Source organism: Pongo abelii, chromosome 1 (genome assembly GCF_028885655.2).
Source record: "Pongo abelii isolate AG06213 chromosome 1, NHGRI_mPonAbe1-v2.0_pri, whole genome shotgun sequence".
NCBI classification, from domain to species: Eukaryota; Metazoa; Chordata; class Mammalia; order Primates; family Hominidae; genus Pongo; species Pongo abelii.
The window spans coordinates 40180717-40185952 of NC_071985.2; the positions used below are offsets into that span (position 1 = coordinate 40180717).

At 41.0% G+C, this 5236-nt stretch overlaps 1 long non-coding RNA gene across 1 annotated transcript; it reads right to left on the reverse strand.

Annotated features, from left to right (window-relative positions):
* Nucleotides 1-454: 454 nt before the first annotated feature.
* Nucleotides 455-3535, reverse strand: LOC134761661 (uncharacterized). The gene is made up of 3 exons (XR_010140622.1): nucleotides 3411-3535; nucleotides 1513-1637; nucleotides 455-693 (listed from the first exon to the last, which is right to left on the reverse strand). It is a non-coding gene; the product is annotated as an uncharacterized LOC134761661 (long non-coding RNA).
* Between the last annotated feature and the right edge of the window lie 1701 nt (nucleotides 3536-5236).

The window sequence follows — 5236 nt, forward strand, 5'->3', positions numbered from 1 at the left end:
AGTAGCATGTTCTGAACTGCATGACTGTAACATCCTTTAACATTCTAAGAAATTAGGTTTTCTTAGAACACATTTTCACAAATGTTATTCTAGCAACAAAGCCTATCTATAGAGTGGCGTGTGTACCCATTGCATGTTTTATCTGTGGCATAATTTTAGATTGCAAGCCCCCAACTACGTTGGTTAATTCTATTTCACATGGAAGAGACAACCTTTGGGCCAGCCCTGAACCAAGATCCCTGTCATCAAGATCCACTGCTCCTGCTGTGGTCAGGTAAAGAGAAGGGTAAGAATCTACTCTGTGAACTCAGAGAGGTCTGGGTCTGGGTGTTTTGAGCACTGTATCTGAAGAGGTATAAAGATGATATAAAATTATGTCAAACCACTGGAAACAAATAGAGTGAAATTACATAATGTGCCAAGGGAGCAAGAACAAATGGGGTGACCAGAGCCATATGTATGCAGTGGCTTAATAAATATTTTTGATGGTGACATGACGATGATTAAACATAGAGCAACTCAGATACATAGGATCCCAAGAGGGTAGAGTGGGACTCTGACACTGAGATCACTGACTGTGAGCTTGCTCTTGTGGAATTAGCTCTTGCTCCCTGCCTTTTGGCGGCTCTTGCAGCAGCCGTGCTTCCTCTCCCTGTGGTCGCAGAAGGAGCAGGAGGGCAATGTGCAGAACATCTGCTTAATGGAAGAAATGGGACACTCTGATTTTGCCCATTATTTTGAAGATGAATTTTAAAAGGGAAGTTAAATTAATTAAATGCAATCAGACTTGCTACTTTCCTTAAAGATCAGGTATTTACTTTTGTAAGTCACTGGGCCCTGAATATTTACAGCCTGCTTTTTCTATTCCTGTGTACATGAAAGGCAGTGTGCATGGTGGTTTGAAGTGATTGTGGAGTCAGGGAGACTTGTGTTTGAATCCAGCTCTGCCAGTTACTTGCCTTAACTGAACTAGTAATTGACTAGCCAAGTTCCTTTTTTAAGCCTCAGCATACTTGGTTATAAAATGGAGCTAACCTCCTCCTCATAGTACTAATATGAGGATTACATTAAAATACTGCATATAAAGTACTTAGTACACTTCCAGGCACATAGTCAGTACTCAATACATAGTAGCTTTCGTTAACAGTTCATATGCTATCTCCTACTAAACTGTCCCTTGACGGCATAGGTTCCTTGTACTTAATCTTTGTAACCTAAGGCATGGAGCCTTGAACTCAGTATACAGCAATCAATTATTAATTGGTAACCTAAGATTACGCTACCATAGCTTAAGGGAAAATATGGCCAATTATCCATTTAACCTGGAAAATTTGGTCTCCCAAATGAAATTTTGTTATGGTTTAATTTGGTTATGCCCTAATTAACATCTAAATAATGGCCACATCTATTATTCCTGAAGACTGGTATTGGCATGTCTGCTCCCCATTGCATACAAACAGATCCATTTATTTGCTTCGTAATCTAGAATCTGCTTTTCCATCCTTTGCCTACATGTCTTCGGGGGTGCAGATGAGAGTCAAGTCTTCCTCAAGTGGGCAGAGTGTTTCAGGTTGACCGCCATATTTACTGAACTGCTGGACCACTTGCTGCTCACCTCTCTGTCAATGCTGTGCTGGCTGGAATGCAGCAATGACAAGCTCAAAAGTCAGTTCATCACCCGGACAGTTGCATGCATTCACAAAACAGACAACACGTAGGAAAACACATCTAGATGACACACCGCATTTTTCACTGCCCAGCTGGACTTCTGCATGTTACATAAAGAGGGGCCTTGGGGACTTGCAAAACGACAATATGTGCTGTTGCTGATATGCCCAGCCCACAGGGGAGTGGCAGGGGAGGCGAGTGGCAGGAACCAAGCCTTCTTGGGGGTGCCATGGGTTCTTCTGCCTGCCAATCACAATGGTGATGTGGCAGGAGCCACCCCCACCCAGCAAGGCTCAATGGCCGCAAGCTGACTTAAAAACATAGTCCCAGGGAAGGCATTAACATTCTGAGCTCAGCTGTGTCATCTCAGTTGCCATAGCAATACTGAGAAATATATTTTGTGTCCAATGGTTATTTCTCCACACTAATGAAATGGACATTTTTCTTCAGTGAATTGAATCAAAACTAATTGAGTAGTAATCAGCACAGACCCTGAAGTTCAGGGGAATGTAGTCTGACTAGTCTGACTAGCGCTTTGTGGAAATGCAGAAACCATTAACTATCTTCAAATGAGATTTTTTTAAATTAGTGGAATCTTAGCAACCTATTGCAGGCTGGCGTGTGTTATCACACAAAAAATTTGTCATTTGTTTAGTGCTGGGAGGGGAAATTTATTTTGAATTAATTCAAGTGCTGATAACATTCTATGGCTTGTTGTGTCCTTTCCTCCAATAAATAGCCCAAACTGATTGATGTGTGCTTCTAGATGGACTTTTAAATATATATATATACATACACACACACACATATATAAAATACATATAATTCATAATTTGGATTCTCAGATTTTTCAGAAAAGAGTGTTTTTTGCTGGGACCAACTGTTCCTGAAGCTCATTGAGCAATGGAGATGAAAAAGTGATTTTTAAAAACTATATATTATTGCTTAATCTGTTCAATGTCAAATATCACTGTGATGGAAGAAACTACACAGAGATGGCTGGAAGCCATATGGAGTCATCATTTTTGTCCTCGGATATATCTACAAATTCATCCTTGATTAATCTTACAGTTCTTTTTGCTTTCATTTGGATCATGAGTATAAACAAAAATACAAGTACAAACTAGTTCCCTAAGTATTAACACTCCCCTTCTGAGAACATAATATTGATAAGTAGATCTTCATCTCCTTTGAATATGAGCCTAATTCACAGCAAAGAGACATTTGGTTACATGCAGATATGAATGAGTTCCTTCACTACACTGGGATAGACTGGAAAGTTTCCCCTGAATCTTTAAGAGAGCTGGCTTGTCAGGTGTGGTTCAGTAGTGGGTTGGGGGTGGCTAAATGAATTCCTAATTTCAGATGTCCTGCTTCTCTTATTTATGGAGTCTGCTGAGATGCATCTGAGCTCTTTGCCCTCTGACTCTGTTGTGTCACCGGGCCTTGGGAAAGTAAGAGTGTCCATTCTTCTTCCCCTCTGCTCTCCAGCATGGGGCTGGATCTACAAGGGGCAGGTTCCTGAGCCTGGCATAAGCAGCCTCAGTAAGACTGTGTGTGATCTTAGGGGCAAGAGCACAACCAGGTTAAGGCAGGTGGGGTTTGAGAAAACTGCACCCCAATATTTGGCAAATGAATAAACAGATGAATCATTTTCCTAGGACTCAGAGTCTAAAGCTTCCAACCAGCACTAAATTCACATTAAAAATTGATTGTGCCATAATTTTTAAGTACAGCCAGACCTGATGGCGTATGTTAGCATTTCCTTGAGGTGAGATAAAGCTGTGTGGAGTCAGTCTCTCAGATGATTGGCAGGACAAGGTGGGGAGGAGGAAGCCAACAGGGAGAGGGAGCAGGCACTCCTCTTCTACGCAGACACCTTCCTTTTTTATAGCCTTTGGTTCTCAATGTGGAAGAAGACACAGTCTTCTGTCACCATGGCAACATAAGTGCATCACAGTGGGATTAAGGGGTTGAAAGGCAAGAAACATCAAGCTTGTAGGAGTTGGGGCAATTGAGAGAGGATGGACTTTTGCTAGAAATAAACACAATAACGTGGCAGGGCAATAGAAGAGAGTGGATTTATGGTTTATGACATTCCTAAAATATCTTTATTTAATAATGAAAACTTCATTATCCGGGCCTGGGTTGAAGTGTTGCTGTGGGCCCTCTGAGGATCCCAGCAAAGATCTTTCATCTTGACAGAAGTTCTAAATTACAACATTAGTGTTCTAACCGAGAGGCTGTTATTGCCTATTTGGTCTGTCCAGGGAAATGAGACACACATTGCTGGAGAGTGGGTTATTGAAATCTAGTAGCTTGGAATATTAAAAATGGGGGCTGGGTTGGGGGGAGGTCTCTTTCCCCATGAGCTAGGGATAAATTAAGTGATAAACCTGGGATGTTTACTAAAGTTTCATTATTTTTCAGGAAAAAAAACCTTAATTCATCTTCATTATGGCCAAAGTCATTATTATGTTTCACACCATTAAGAAGCAAACGTAAGGAGATCCCTAAAGCTAATTTTCAGACCAACTATATGAACCTATTATGCCTTTATTTTCATCCCAGGTACCTCTGACTCCTTCTCAGTTATGCAGCCTGACCTCCAAAAAAAAGTGTTTGGTCTTCAGATTTTTCAAAGACAATTAGGTCTAACTGGCTCCCAGTGTTTGACTAATGATCAGAACAGATAGCTCTCCAGATCACAGTTCAATTTCTACTCCTTCTGGCAGGGCAAGAAAATGGCCTACCTGTGCTGGTGGAATCAGAAGAGGGCCAAGTGAGCAGAGGGCTTTGCAGTCTTTTCTTCCCTTTGCTCTCTCAATTCTTCTTCCTTATCTTCCCACCTCCCACTAATGCAAACACATCCATTTTCATTTTCTGTTGGCTGTCTCTAAGGCCAGTCTCACAAAAGGGAAGGCAGTTGCTTAAGTGGTTTAATAACAACAATTAAAAGGTAGGTTTAATATGTGCTAGACACTTTGTTAAATGCTTTCAATGAATTATCTCATTTAAGCTTTACACCCATTTTATGAGGTCGGTACTACTATTAACCCCACTTTCAGTTGAGGAAGCTGGAGTCAAAGAGATTAAGCAACTGGACCAAGACAACACAGTTAATATATTGCAGCACTGGGTATTGAACTCAAGCCTTTTCATTCAAAAGCCCAGACATACTGCTCTTAATCCCTCTACTGTATTTTCTCCCATATATTGTAGTGCTAAAAGTTTCCTCCTGCCCAGTTACCCTGTATCCCCACCCTAATCCCGTCAAGGCTTGCTTTAAGATGAACTCAACAGCAGTCATTCCTCTGCCTTAAGAAGGAGGTTGGCGACCCCTGGTAAAATGGAAATGTATTCCCTGGAGATAGAGTAGCAAGTTTGCTGCCTAACCTTGGTCAATGATGACATGTCACCTGTTGAGTGTGGCTAGTATTGCACAACAGTTTAGTTCTGCTAGAAATACTAAATGAGAGCGTTTAAAATGCCATTTTAAGTTATGGTACCACATATCCTTACATGTAAGTTATCATTATAATTATCTGGAATGATTTTTACCAGCCAA